At 41.7% G+C, this 15,777-nt stretch overlaps 1 long non-coding RNA gene across 1 annotated transcript; it reads right to left on the bottom strand.

The window, feature by feature from the left end:
- Positions 1-13,697: 13,697 nt before the first annotated feature.
- Positions 13,698-15,622, bottom strand: LOC146673425 (uncharacterized). Its single transcript, XR_014910498.1, has 4 exons — positions 15,516-15,622; positions 15,353-15,430; positions 14,888-15,179; positions 13,698-13,962 (listed from the first exon to the last, which is right to left on the bottom strand). It is a non-coding gene; the product is annotated as an uncharacterized LOC146673425 (long non-coding RNA).
- Positions 15,623-15,777: the final 155 nt, after the last annotated feature.

Here is a 15,777-nt window from a genome sequence, read left to right as displayed (position 1 = left end):
TCCACATAAAAACAGATTTTATGTTCTACACTCTTGCATCATATGCACTTAATAATTATAGCCTGTCTAATTGCTGCTAGTGGTTTGATAAAAATTGCAAACAGTGAAGAGGAGAGTGGGCATCCCTGCCTGGTGCCCCTCTAGAGACAAAAATTGGAGGATGTTTGGTCATTCAGCCTGACAGATGCTTTTGGGGAATTATATAATATTTTTAATCAGTTTATGAAACAGTTTCCAAAACCAGATTTGTGTAGAGTTACAAATAAAAACTTTCCAGTGTACTCTATCCAATGCTTTTCCCGCATCTAGAGACAATATTGTAGTTTCAGTGCTTTTATTACATGAACAGTCTATTAAATTAAATAATCTATGTGCATTTTTAATGAATGGCTCCCTTTTAAGAAACCAGTTCGTCAGGATGTATTGTGAGATGGGTTATCTTCTCTAATCTTTTTAGAGAGCTTTGCAGATTGTTTTAAGATCAACATTAAAATGGTAGGAACGTCTTTGCTTTGGTTTTAGCAGGAGAATAATGATGGCTGAATTCATATTTAATGGTAGTCTGCCATATTCCTTGATTTCCTGCAACATTCTGTGGAATAATGGTGCCAGAATTGTCCATACTTTTCAGGGCTTCCTGGAGTTCACCTGATGTCAGCGATGAACCTAGTGCCATTGCTTGACTGTCACATACCAACCATGCCACTGCACACATCAGACATACAGATGCTGCTCCTGCTTTTTGGGGGTTGTTGTGGTGGAAGGTGATTCTCCTCTAATTGGCCCACAGTACCTCCAAAACAGTTTCTTGTCATCTCCCTGTCATTTACCCAGTAGTTAGAATTTCTACTGTGGGGTCCTGAATGGTCAAAAGATCCATTCTCATTCATTCAAACAACTTTGACATAGTGGACATAATTAAAATGTCTGCTGCCCTATTCTTGCTCAAAAAAGAACACATTACAGGCCATTGTAAGGCATTTGTCTCATGGGCGATCGTGGCTCAAGAGTTGGGAGTTCGCCTTGTAATCGGAAGGTTGTCGGTTCGAGCCCCGGCTTGGACAGTCTCGGTCATTGTGTCCTTGGGCAAGACACTTCACCCGTTGCCTACTGGTGGTGGTCAGAGGGCCTGGTGGCGCCAGTGTCCGGCAGCCTCGCCTCTGTCAGTGCGCCCCAGGGTGGCTGTGGCTACAATGTAGCTTGCCATCACCTGTGTGTGAATGTGTGTGTGTGAATGGGTGAATGACTGGATATGTAAAGCGCGTTGGGGTCCTTATGGACTAGTAAAGCGTGTTATACGCACATCAATCCCAGTCTGTGGAGACAAGCCGTGTGGTGGTGTGTGGTGGGCCCAGGTGCGAACACAGGTGAGGAGACAGGAGTGAATTTAAACTGAAAGTGAGCCTTTATTATGGCTGATGACATAGAGGTTAAACAAGGCAGAAGCACAGTGACTAAACTAAACCGGGAAACTGATACTGCGATAACCTATGAAGACTCAGAAAACTAAGAATGCAAAGACTGGCCATGAAAACATGGAGGGTAGGAACACAGACGATGCGACACAGACTGAATGAAACACAGGGACTAAATACACATAAGGGATGATCAAGGGAAGTGGAAACGCATGAGGGGGAACAGCTGATACACATGAACCTAATGACATACACTGACATTAGACACAGACTTTCAAAGTAAAACAGGAAACATAGGGATTAAATGGACGTGACCTGAACTGAACATAATCACGCAGACATGACGCATGACAGGTAGACGCACGAACCAGGGAGACTGAGTACAGGAGGAGATGACATAAACAACTAAGAAACAAAGGGCTAAACAGCACCCTAGAAATTAACTAGACGAACTAAGCTAGAGCATAAATGAATACAAAAGATACATAAAACTCAACACTGGGTCGCACGACCCAGGACCATGACACTATTAAAATCCACACAATAAAATCTTAGCTTAGTAACTTTAATTTTGTCTTGAGTCCCCTTTCTATTTCTATGCATCTAAATCTAACTTCTGATCTTTTCTGTCACTGAAGCTTAATTAAGTGTCCACACATAAACCAAATCCACTTTGCTGCATTCAGATTCTGACATGGCTCAGACATGGAGTTTACCTCAGTGAGGCTGTTCTGTGCTCAAGAAAAATTTTGTTGTTGAGCCCAGGAAACAGTCACTGCTTCAGTCTCTCTTCCTCTGTCTCCATCGTCACTGTATCCAAACAGACGGAAAAAGAGCCATTAGGCTGAGCGCACACATCTGCCTCGCTGCCACACCTCCACGCCACCCTGAGAGCTCACTGTGCCACCCCTACCCTACAGCAGGCCAAAGACCACCACACACCTGCCACAACCTCATTGACTAAATTCAATCCAGATCTTCATAACTGTAACAATGAACTTCACTTCATCTCTCAAGACTGCCTTCTTTCCCAAACAAAGTAAAACTAAGCAGGCAGACAGTCCTAATTCCATATTTTATTTGAAGATAACTCTGTCTTGACCCTTTACAAGTCGTTGTCCTTTACCTCCAGCTTTCTCCTGAAGTTGTTCTGAAATATGCCAAGTCTCCATCAACAGTTAAACATTTTAAAACAGTGAAATCATTCATAATTTTGGAGCATCTTGTTTCATCCGGATCAATGCTCATCTTATTGTTTTAATATGACCAAAAATTTGCCCAGAAAGTCACCGGGAAACTGAGACTGCTGCCATGATTGTGAGTTGCTCCCTGCTTGTCAATAAAAAGAATGCAGGTGTGAGGCCTCACTTATCAGAGCTGGAAGCTGCATCTGCATCAGGTCTGCGCTGAAGAATCATTAATGACTTCAGACTGTAGTTCGCAACTGCCTCACCTTCACTACTTCTGTATGTATGTAAACTAGAGCATTAGGCAGCAATTCACTTTAAATAATGCATTAATTCTGACCTCTCTAGATTGTTTTGAAGTGTTTAATGACGTTAGCCTTAAAGAAGACATCACACTCACTCTGATCATGATCCCAGCACTCTTCCTGCACAAACAGACAAATAAATGAATGAGTTGGTTTGTGTGGACATGTCACTTTAAATCTTCTCTGTAGCTCTTACACTTTAGTTTACTGCAGCAGAAAAAATGTAATTTAATTTTTGAGTTTAGCAGGTGTATCTACTTGACTGCATGCTTCGTTTAAGAAAAAGAGGACATTATGTAAATGTTTGTCCTAAATTCCTCTGTGTGGTTTGATGCTCATTAAAAAAATCATGGATGATCATCTCACAGTCTTATTTTCCTGCCTCATTACTCTTCATGTTTCAAATGCCGGGTCTTTACCTTACAATACAAAGCACCTCTGGGCAACACTTGTTGCAATTTATCACCTTATGATTAAAATTGAACTAAATGGTCAGAAACTTTGATCTTTAGATGTTATTAGTGTTTACAAATGTGTGGAGGTATTTTTTTAATAAACATTTGGAGGATGAGAATTATCTGGTGTAATGTCCCAGTTTGACCTCATGGTGACAGTGTTGTCTCACTGTTACCAATGCTACACTGAGGTGAAAAGATGACTGAGAGAGCAGTGTTACAGTGTTGGAGCGTGTTTTATGGCCAAAGTTATCAAAGCAATTACTCAAAGATTTTCAAATCAACATATTTATTATTAAACGTCATTTATGATAACACAGCACTGGTGTTAACAGAACTGGTATTAGAATCTGGTATATCTGATGATACAGAGTGTGTTTTTTAGGAAGGGAAGCCCAGTAACAGACTTAGGATTAAAGGTGTTACATCTCATTCACTGAGAAGAAGAATGAAGTGTCTGGTACAACGTACAGGAACATGTCTAAACCCACTTACTTTAAGTGCTTTAAGAACATACAGCAGATTTTTTAACTAATTAAATTTGTTTTTCACAAATAGGAAGTTCATTTGTGTTTAGCTGATTATTTCTTTGTTGTAACAAAGCTTCTTGGCAGTAAACCTTATAGCATGGACAATCATATAACTTAGAAAATGTAGAATTTAGACGCTATGATTCTTAAAAGTTGGGTATGTGTTGTCAACATATAGCACAGTTTGAAGGTTTAAAATATTGTATGACCTTTACCTCCTTCAAGGTCAAGAGATTGTTCTCAACTATCTGCTATGTCAAAACTGGTTCTCACTGCCAGTGCTTGTATTGACAACATGCATAAAGGGAATGATATATGCGGATCCTAAATACTTTGGACCAACGTCACATTAAGGTCAAACTTTTATAAAGTCTATTGTATCTTTAAAAATGAGTTCCCTTTGTTTGTATTGGAAATGTTTTAGTAAGAAGCACTGATATATGTCCGGTCTAAACATCACCTTATAGTCTGCATTCAAATTTGACAGTTTGACATAACCAGTTTCAATGAAACTGGTTTGGATTATTTGGGGACATGGGTGAACTTACATTACTGCTACTGAGTCACAATGTAATAAAGAAAACAGGGCTAACACAGAGAGCAGAGTGTAAATACAGGACATGATAGAAGAAACTTTGGATCCGTGTTTGAAATTCAAAAATGATTCAAATTACTACGAGTCCCTTCTGCTCCATGTTTTTAGTCTGGGTACATAATGGTATTATTTTCAGTATGTATAAGTGTGGAGAACCTGGTGAAAAATATCACTTTATTAAAAACCAAAGGTGGCTGTGAATGGAAAAGAATCTGCAGTAAAAACATCAGTTCTTCTTACTGATGTGACTGACCTTTAGTTTCTGATTAACATGTATTATGTTTTTAACTGTTTAACTATGTAATAACTACATAACCCTCAGCAGAAAAAGTCCACTTTATAAACCTTCTCAGCAGAGGAAACACTGTTGTTTATCTGTGTGGAGTGGCTCAAGAGTTGGCAGTTTGTCTTGTAATCGGAAGGTTGCTGGTTCGAGCCCCGGTTCCATCAGTCTCGGGGGTTGTGTCCTTGGGCAAGACACTTCACCCGTTGCCTACTGGTGGGGGTCAGAGGGCCCGGTTGGTGTCAGTGTCAGCAGTGGCGGTCCTAGCCTGTTTGGCGCCCCGGGCGAACACTCCCTCTAGTTCACCTTAGTTCAGAGATTCACTTTGTAATCATCAAACTGTAAATTATACATTTTAAATTGTTATTGATCTCTTTACCCCGAGTCCTAAAGTGTATATTTATTTTCTTACTCTTCTTATATATATTGTTTGTTTACTTGCACTGCTGTAACTGGAGCCTCGTCGTCTCGTCTCTATATGCTGGACTGTATGTAGCGAAGATGACAATAAAGTTCACTTTGACTTCAGCAGTGAGTAGGCGCACCGAGGGCTCTCGCGCTCACTTTATAGAATTTTGAAAAATACATAGTCTGAGAAAAAAAAAAAAAAAAACAAACATAGAAGAGCCACCTCCACGGGACAAGACTCAGCAGTTCATCTGCATCTAAAGGACAAAGGTCACTCTTTCGAGGATGCCAACTGTTACGACCCGGCTCAAAAGCCGCAACATAAAAAAGGAGATGAATACCAGAGTATGTGTGGCCAATTAGCACCAGCTGAACACACTGAGCAGATTAGAGGCTGCAGAGGGACGTAACACCTCCCTTAAAAGGGTTCCTCTAGGACCCCTAAATTTATTAAAAGCCCCTCTGAAGCCTTCAGGCCCTTGACCCACAAACCTGGAATAAAAGTTAAAGCTAACAGAAGCACAGTGTTCACATTATAGTTGGCATCTCTAAGAATGGATGGGCATGAGGATTTGAAGTTGCCACACTGAACACACACACAAAGTAACATGTGACCAACACAAAGGAGCACAATGGTCACAAACCCAAAATGATTACCTGATCTGCTACAACACAAAACCAAAAGTAGCTTCAAATAATCACAAGTGATCTGTTGTCTCCACCACACAAACAGTCACATACAAGTGGCCCTATACCACAACAAGTTACTTTAATCCAAAAAGTTCAGTAAATCAAGCACACTAGTGACCAACCACAAAATGGAGAGCTATGGCCACACAATGATCACATCAAGGGTGGCTCAGCACCCCACAGTGTTATTGCCATCACCTGGCCAACAACACTCACAAGTGATCCAACAAAATAGCCATATTCCCCACAACACTAAAGGTCACAGCACAAAACCCTCACCTCACAAGGATCTCATTAGCATCCATCAACACTGACATATGCACACACATGGTGTGCACACAATGCCAACCTAAAAACAGCCTACCTGCCTCAGCTACAGACCATAATCAAATCAGTCTCAAACCTCCTACCAAGTTTGGTGCCACTGATTTACTATGTGCAACTCCCAGCCTAAAACACTAAAAACAACAAAACCCTAACTTTACCTACCCTAGTCTTCAGTGGTGTACCAGGCTCGAGGCAACTTTAAACGCGAACTCGAGAGCAGGCAGCAGACCAGAGATATAGTCTCCTACCAAACTCTGAAGCGTACCCCCACCCAGGATAGCCACTAAAGGGACTAAAGGGAGTTTGCTCAATTACAGTGACCACCATCACTCACCCACTTAAAACTAAAACAAACTGACATTCAGTCTCCACTAGTGATGTGACGTTCTGTATCGAGGCTTCGAAGCTTGTGTCGAGTAATTGAGGGGGCGTTTCCGCGATGCGCGTATCGAGGCTTGCTTCATTTATGGGAGGAGCTGAAAATGATGATGTCCGAAGCCTCGCTGCCCGGCTGTACCACGTGACTGGTTCATGAAGTGGTTCGAACTTTGCCGCGAGCTATGACAGCGATATAAACCACTCAGACTTCATAGAGATTGAAAATGTGATGTCACTCAGGGGTAAAACCTCAAAGAATTCTGGGAACTCGTGGCAAGAGGTACTAGCGCACGCAGGCTTTCAATTGAAATCAGTTATACAGCGATAAAAAGAAACACAAAAAATGGCAAGAAGCTGTTGTATTATTAACTGCAATAGCCGGTCGCATGACAGTCACGGAAAGCCGACGGGTAAAGAGATCGGCTGTTATCGGATTACGTCGTTGAAGAGAAATTGTTCGAGCCATGTTTCCGAAGTAACAAAGAGGCGACTGGATTGCAGCCATTCAAAGACAAAATATAACGTCCCAGAACACCCCAGCTCACAGGTTAGTCTGCTCCAAGCATTTACACAAAGGTCAGTCTGCTGTTGTAGTTAATGCGTCATTTTTCTTAACATAATTGGTGATATAGGTTACAAGCAAGTCTGGCGCTGAACAGAAATTGTCGCGCTATGCTCCTTTATTTATTGTGCATAAATAGTGAATTGTCCTGACACAATATTGTGTTTCGCTTCTGTTATTACCATGGTACATTGACAAAAACATATACTTTCATTCACAGGATAAAACAGTTGTTTTGTATCACTAATTGCCCAGTACGATTACAACATACAATATTATTGTCACTGCTACATTTCTGTAATGCTACCAGAAATTATTTCTATTACTAATTAATTACCGTTGAGCTCAAAGGTCTTATCAATAAACGGTTAACGAATGTGTATTCATGACGACGATTTGTGAGACTGGTAAACTTATGTTGTGTCCTTGGGCAAGACACTTTACCCTACTTGCCTACTGGTGATGGCCAGAGGGGCCGATGGCGCGATATGGCAGCCTCGCTTCTGTCAGTCTGCCCCAGGGCAGCTGTGGCTACAACTGTAGCTTGCCTCCACCAGTGTATGAATGTGAGAGTGAATGAATAGTGGTATTGTAAAGCGCTTTGGGTGCCTAGAAAAGCGCTATATAAATCCAATCCATTATTATTATTATTATGATATGTACGATGGTCTTTCGTTCTACACGGTGCATTTCAAGGTCCTGTACCCATCCGTCGGTAAACTGTACCTGGGCTTGTTGCAGTGACCTGAAGTTACTAAACTTCACGAGTGTATGCACTCACTTCAAGAACCGTATAATTATAAATATGAGCGTGGTGAAAGTTGGGCAGCACGCTAACGTATTTTGTCCCTCTGTGTGCTCGTAAGGGTCTGACCCTTTCACTGGTTTGATTTTTTTCCTCGTATCTTTTCTTTGACTTTTCATCAAGTCTGTCTTTGTACGGACCGGCATTGTTCTCCTTTGTTTTGTACATACCTTTTTGGGGGACAAAGTAAAAGCAAGAATTTATTGGAACCGAAGAATGAACGTTTTGCGGTGCTGCAAATGCTTGCATTTGATGCGGTACTTGGATTGTTTTGCCACGAGTTACCGGCATGCAATGCGCGAAAGTCACGTGGTCTGTCAATCTCTATTCAAAAATGTGGGTGTTTGATGGAGAGTTGCGGTTAGTGAGAGTTTGGAGACAGTTTGGAGGTTTATCAGAGTGAGGAGAGAAAGTCAGGAGAGAATGGAGCCAGCTAAGAAGAGGAGGATGTCCTCCCCTGTGTGGGAACATTTTGATCTTATTCCTCCCAACAAGGTATGTAAATTTCTACAGAAGATGTATTTTCATAATACTGATGGTGCAATACAATTTATGTTAAGCTGTCTTTACTTTTGTACAAGGTGAAGTGTTTGCTATGTGCCAGGGGGCTGAGATATAACAACAACACCTCATCCATGCTTAGGCACTACAGAGCTTTGCATGAGAATAAGGGGAACAGCGATTGTGGAGCAAGACCAGGTGAGCCATCAAATGCCATGATAATATAGCATGCAGTAATGTTACTAAATGATATAACAATATTATACAACTGTTATAAGTTACGTGTGTGATATTTATATTTGTGCTTTGTCTTTATTGTCTTTCCTCAGGAGAACAATCTCAAATAGATGAAGACCTGGTTAGCATGGTGATTGAGGACTCCCAGCCATTTAGCATTGTGGAGGACAAAGGATTTAAAAGATTTGTTAAATCGTTAAATCCTAGCTATGTTCTCCCCACTAAAGGTTATAAAAGCAGTGAAAATTTAGTTTTTACAGAATAAAATGTGAACAGGCAGGACTGAGGCTCAAAGCCTCAGTGTGTAGCTGTCCATACCTCAACGTTACAAAAGCACAACCTCTGTCCACACCCCAACCACACCTCACCTCACCTCACAGTAAATGATCATTTCCATTTTAAGCATTTCCAAATAATAATTTTCCATACTGCCAGTATAAATATACACAGTATATTGCATCACTACAATATACATGTTTTACACACTCCTTTTGTTGTTGACATTTACAGGCTGTGTGCAAAATGCCACACTCTTCAAATTCATGCCAACTAGTATTTTTACGTCCAGTAGATGTCCTACTAGAGCAAATGAAGCTTCAAGACGCTTTGCGCTGGGTTGAACCAATTGCATGAAAAGCTTCAGTGCTTCATGAAGCTTCATCTGCCCATCACTAGTCTCCACTAAAATGTCCAAATATCCTGGACGAGCCGCCACTTATGTTACGACCCGGCTCAAAAGCCGCAACATAAAAAAGGAGATGAATACCAGAGTATGGATGAGAAGAGGTTTTATCTTAAATTGGAATAGCAGGTTGGCTCAAATGGCTGATGCCACCAAGGCAAAGACAAGTGAGCTCCCTGGGAAGCTTGCCTCAGGTATGCTTTTATCCACACCTGACTAGGTGTGGCCAATTAGCACCAGCTGAACACACTGAGCAGATTAGAGGCCGCAGAGGGACGTAACACAACGTTCACATTTTGGACAGATGGTTTGAAAGAGGAGTGAAAGAAGCCATTTACGTCCACTGTGAGCGACCATCTTTGAACAGAGGCAGTGGTTTACGATACCAACTCTCTGCCATCTATAATCCAGTTTTGAGATCCCTTCCCAGACGCCTTAACGCCCACTCACATCCTGGGCCATCTGACCTCAGGAAATCACATGATAGGGTGGGGCCAGGTTTCACAATGAGCTCAGCCGAAACCCTGGCTGATTAGGTCCCACACCCGTTTTCACCCGTTTTGGCTCATGTGATTAGTTAGAGGATCATCAGGGGGTCCTTTGTCCCTCTTTGGGGGGAAACTCCCACTGGGTTTAAATCTGGGACTCTCCACCATTTGACTCTTAGAACTGAAGAAGCTTCTCGGATGAGAGGTGAAACGTCTTCAAACAACTCAAAGAAGTCAAAAAGGTTGATGGTTGATTCTGCTTCAGGCAAGAAAACTGACTTCAGTCTTCTTGTCTGTGCCTGCAGAGCTCATCTTTAAAAACAGCTGCTGTAAGCCTCTACAGTTCCCAGAAACTGAGACGTGTTTTCTTGTGGATACTTGTTCACTGTGATTTATGGTTAAAAGAAGCTACACACAGAAAAAACTCAGTGTATGCGTTAAATGCAGAGACAGGAGGGAAGCACCACAAGTACAGACTTAGATCTAAAGATCTAAGTTGAAGTAAATCGAATTGATTATCTGAACCCAATCATACTCAACATTATATTTTTAAACATGTAACCTCCTATAAGCTAGCAGCTGTGATCTTATATTATATCCAGTAAACATGACATTTGTAACACTGCATTATTCTTGTACGCCAAAACACAGACTTAACAATGTGGTGTATGCTGTACAGTGCAGTGAGGTATGCTCAGACCTCTACATTGGAGAGACCAAACAGCCACTTCACAAGCACATGGCACAACACAGAAGAGCCACCTCCACAGGACAAGACTCAGCAGTCCATCTGCATCTAAAGGATAAAAGGTCACTCTTTGAAGGACGCCAATGTTCACATTTTGGACAGAGAGGACAGATGGTTTGAAAGAGGAGTGAAAGAAGCCATCTATGTCCACTGTGAGCGACCATCTTTGAACAGAGGCGGTGGTTTACGACACCAACTCTCTGCCATCTATAATCCAGTTTTGAGTTTCCTTCCCAGACGCCTTAACGCCCACTCACATCCTGGGCCATCTGACCTCAGGAATTCGCATGATAAGGTGGGGCCAGGTTTCACAATGAACTCACCCGAAACTCTGGCTGATTGGGACCCACACCCAGTTTCACACCTTGGCTCAGGTGATTAGAGGATCATCAGGGGGTCCTTTTGTCCCTCTTTGGGGGGAAACTCCCACTGGGTTTAAATCTGGGACTCTCCACCATTTGACTCTTAGAACTGAAGAAGCTTCTCGGATGAGAGGTGAAACGTCTTCAAACAACTCAAAGAAGTCAAAAAGGTTGATGGTTGATTCTGCTTCAGGCAAGAAAACTGACTTCAGTCTTCTTGTCTGTGCCTGCAGAGCTCATCTTTAAAAACAGCTGCTGTAAGCCTCTACAGTTCCCAGAAACTGAGACGTGTTTTCTTGTGGATACTTGTTCACTGTGATTTATGGTTAAAAGAAGCTACACACAGAAAAAACTCAGTGTATGCGTTAAATGCAGAGACAGGAGGGAAGCACCACAAGTACAGACTTAGATCTAAAGATCTAAGTTGAAGTAAATCGAATTGATTATCTGAACCCAATCATACTCAACATTATATTTTTAAACATGTAACCTCCTATAAGCTAGCAGCTGTGATCTTATATTATATCCAGTAAACATGACATTTGTAACACTGCATTATTCTTGTACGCCAAAACACAGACTTAACAATGTGGTGTATGCTGTACAGTGCAGTGAGGTATGCTCAGACCTCTACATTGGAGAGACCAAACAGCCACTTCACAAGCACATGGCACAACACAGAAGAGCCACCTCCACAGGACAAGACTCAGCAGTCCATCTGCATCTAAAGGATAAAAGGTCACTCTTTGAAGGACGCCAATGTTCACATTTTGGACAGAGAGGACAGATGGTTTGAAAGAGGAGTGAAAGAAGCCATCTATGTCCACTGTGAGCGACCATCTTTGAACAGAGGCGGTGGTTTACGACACCAACTCTCTGCCATCTATAATCCAGTTTTGAGTTTCCTTCCCAGACGCCTTAACGCCCACTCACATCCTGGGCCATCTGACCTCAGGAATTCGCATGATAAGGTGGGGCCAGGTTTCACAATGAACTCACCCGAAACTCTGGCTGATTGGGACCCACACCCAGTTTCACACCTTGGCTCAGGTGATTAGAGGATCATCAGGGGGTCCTTTTGTCCCTCTGTGGGGGGAAACTCCCACTAGGTTTATATCTGGGACTCTCCACCATTTGACCTTAGAACTGAAGAAGCTTCTCGGATGAGAGGTGAAACGTCTTCAAGTAACTTAAAGAAGTCCAGACACTTTTCTTTGCAAGCTCCTTTGATTATTCTTGTATGGTGTTCGGGTCTGTGAGACCCGTTTTCATTTTTTTTTCCAAAAGAAAAATTAAACAATTAATTATTTTTTCAATCTGAAATTCATTGGCTTTGGCTTATTTTCTGGGAAGAACATAAATCCGAACATATTTTCAATGACCTCATACTGTACCTCCCCCCACGCATTTACATTACATACAAGGTGTTCGGGTCCACTGGACCCAGGTCTAGTAAAAGTGTTGAAAGTGTAGGTCCTGTGTTCCCACACTCTGTCTTCCTCCTTTCTGGTGCTGCTGATAGTGTTTCCTTCCCCTCCTGCTCCCACAAAAAGTTCAACTATTCAACTATCAACACCGTCTGCTCTTACATTCCCAAACATTTTACCCTCTTTCTTGAGGGATCCAAATTTTATTTTCTCATACCCTGTCCCACCTGCAAATTAGGGGCATAATACTATAAATAAGACTTTGCCAATATGGTTCCTTCTCACAAATGATCAAGATGAGAGTAGACGAGTACCCCATCAGCAGCCAGCTCGTCAGCAGTCAGCTCCGGGACCATAACAAGCCCACAACACAGCAAGTAAAGAGAAATGGATGTCAAAAAACGGTGAAATTGAATGTTCTTCTTGCCCAAGAAATGAGCCACCCTGCAGAGCTGCTAATGTGATAAGGATGCAACCAGGGCCAACACAGGTGGCAGTTACTCATGTGCAGGACATAAAGTCTTCATTTGAGCTTTTCATCCCAGATTCCATCCAGAAAATTATTCTGGATTGCAGTAATCTAGAAGGAAGGTGTGTTTTTGGAGAGAGGTGGAAGGAGATGGACCACGTTGATCTACAGGCCTATTGGGGTTCTTATACTTGCTGGAGTTTTCAGGTCCAAAGGGGAATCCACAGAATCTCTGTGGGATGCAGAAACCGGCAGAGAATTTTTCTGTGCATCAGTGTCTCTGGAAAACTTCCACAAAAATGTGTATGAGGATTAATAGATGTTGGCGTGTTCTCTTTACTCTTCACCACTATCGAAAATTCCTCTTGTCACAGCAAAATGAATGTCATAGATTATATCTGGCCTCCAGAGGGCCACAAAACTTCAGCTTCCTCCCACTTTGGTCTGAGCCCCTCAGTCCTCCAGTTTGTCCTTCTGACAGATTAACGCACACTCAAATCGTGCTGACTATCATCTTCTGCTCCTTCCACTCAATTTTTTCTAAAGTCAAATGACATACATCCATAACAGTGGCCTACTATGAGGCAAAAACAAAGACGGAGCATGTGTTTTTCTTCATTATCCTTGGTTTACGTTAAAGGATATCCCAAGTTTTAAAACACACAGGACACTAAGAATGGTCAAGTCAAACATGTTAATTTTATATAAGCCAAGGAAATAAAACATGCACCTCTTTCAAAGCAGTACTTTCACATTACTGTCAGACGGGGGTAAAATGTTCTGAAATTTTTGCCATGGGTGTGGTCTCTGGTCTTCTGCAGTGGAGAGATGAAGCAGGGCACTCGTTGGGCAGTGTCAGGATGGCGGAGGGGACATGTGTTTATATTCAAATAAATTTTATTTATATAGCATCAAATCACAACAACAATCAAGGCACTTTATATTGTAACGTATACCCTACATTAAAATATACAGAGAAAAACCCAACAATCATATGACCGCCTATGAGCAAACACTTTCGTGAGAGTGGGAATGAAAAACTCTCTTTTAACAGGAAGAAACCTCCAGCAGAACCAGGCTCAGGGAGGGGCGGGGCCATCTGCTGCGACTGGTTGGGGAAAGAGAAGGAAAACAGGATAAAAGACATGCTGTGGAAGAGAGACAGAGATTAATAACAAGTATGATTCAATGCAGAGAGGTCTATTAACACATAGTGAGTGAGAAAGGTCACTGAAGAAACAATACTTAATGCTTCATGAGAATCCCCAGCAGCCTACACCTATTGCAGCATAACTAAGTAACTGAGCGTCACTCTGAGACAGGATATTTCTCATTTTAGAGATATTGTGCAAATGGAAGAAAGCAGTCCTACATATTTATTTCAAATTGTGCTTTGAAGAACATATTCTGGTCAAAAATGACTCCAAGGTTCCTCAAAGTGTTACTGGAGACTTCATACTGTAACATAAAAATGCTACAGTATGAATTGAACATGGATGCTGCAGAATGTAATATGCTGAACTGATTTTAAAGTGTAAAGTAACCCGATTCTGTAGACCTTTACTTTGTTCAGGGATGAACGCAGGTGATGACTTATAACACCACCTATTATTCACGGTCAGTGCAGTCTTGAGATCCCTACTTGGGGGTTTCAACCTCCACTCACCCCTTGCCTCATGTGACTTCAACAACTCATGTAGGGTGGGGTAATGTTTTACTAAGGTTTTACATCTTGTTCTCAGTGACGTTTTCCATACCTTGGTTCATGTGATGACTCACATAATCAAAAGTGGGCCAGCGACTCTCATGACCACCTCCAAGAGGAAAACCTCCAATAGCTTTTTTTTAAATTTTTTTAAATCATCTGGAATGCTCTAGCAATTACTGTAAAAGTGAAGAAGCCTCTTGGATAAGGGTCTATGTTTTCAATAAAAACACAAAACTAGTGCAGTTTTCTTCTTTTCGATCTCTCATGGATATATTAAAAAGAAATAACTCATTTTATTTCACAAGCTACGTTGGAGTTCTCTTACTTCTACATTGTTCTGCTGCATTGTTCCAGGGGTCTCCATTCTCGTTCATGCCCTATAATGGGCAAAGACATTTAAGGACCTTTGCAGAGTGGCCCTGGCAGAGTGACATGGCAGAATCAGTTGTGATCTCTTGTGGGAAAATGTTCCAAGCATCTTGCCCGGGATGATGATTTATCCAGTCAGGCAGAAGAGGGGGGTTGTTCAAAGCAAATAAACCGCTCAGCCAGCGGCACTTCAAGAGGAGGTTATTCAAGCTAGCATCACAAATTTCACCTTCCTGTCCATGGAACCCCTGCCATTGAGAAATTATTCAAGTTTAAATGACAAACATTTAATTCAAAAAAGAGCTGTTGTGTTTAAGTTACAGTTTCTTATTGAACAAACAATTTAATAACCTGGGTTTGGTTTCATGTCCCACAAATGCACAGTGTAGTGTATTTACAATGTGTGCAATGTCCAACAAACCTGAGCAGCAGTGTCTATGAAACTGTAGTAAAAAGCAAGCTGAAGGTTGTGAAGGGTTAGGTTCGTGTATTCATTAACCTGAAACAAATAATGAAACCTGTCATTGATCTTTATCACAAAAGCTTCAGTGATCATGTTTAACACATCCCAAACACATCAGTACCTTCTGAGATGCTTGAGCGTGGTCTGCATTTAGGTTAAATGCTAACTCTATCAGTTTCTTCTTCTGTTCCATATCCCCTGTCCCACACAGAAAGCTGCGCTATAATTCGCAGAGCAGAGGGAATAAAAATATTTTTTATAAGAATAAAGTTCATACTACACTATAATCTCACTCTAATGCCCCACCTGAATCCAGGCTTTGATTCTCTCTGGGGTGCTGTGAACTTTCTGCAGTTGAGCGCGCACAGACAGAAATGTTGAGA

Source organism: Rhamphochromis longiceps, linkage group LG3 (genome assembly GCF_057381845.1).
Source record: "Rhamphochromis longiceps isolate RC_006_pf linkage group LG3, R_longiceps_female_GT1.1, whole genome shotgun sequence".
Classification (NCBI taxonomy): Eukaryota; Metazoa; Chordata; class Actinopteri; order Cichliformes; family Cichlidae; genus Rhamphochromis; species Rhamphochromis longiceps.
This window is presented reverse-complemented; position numbering and strand designations above follow the sequence as displayed.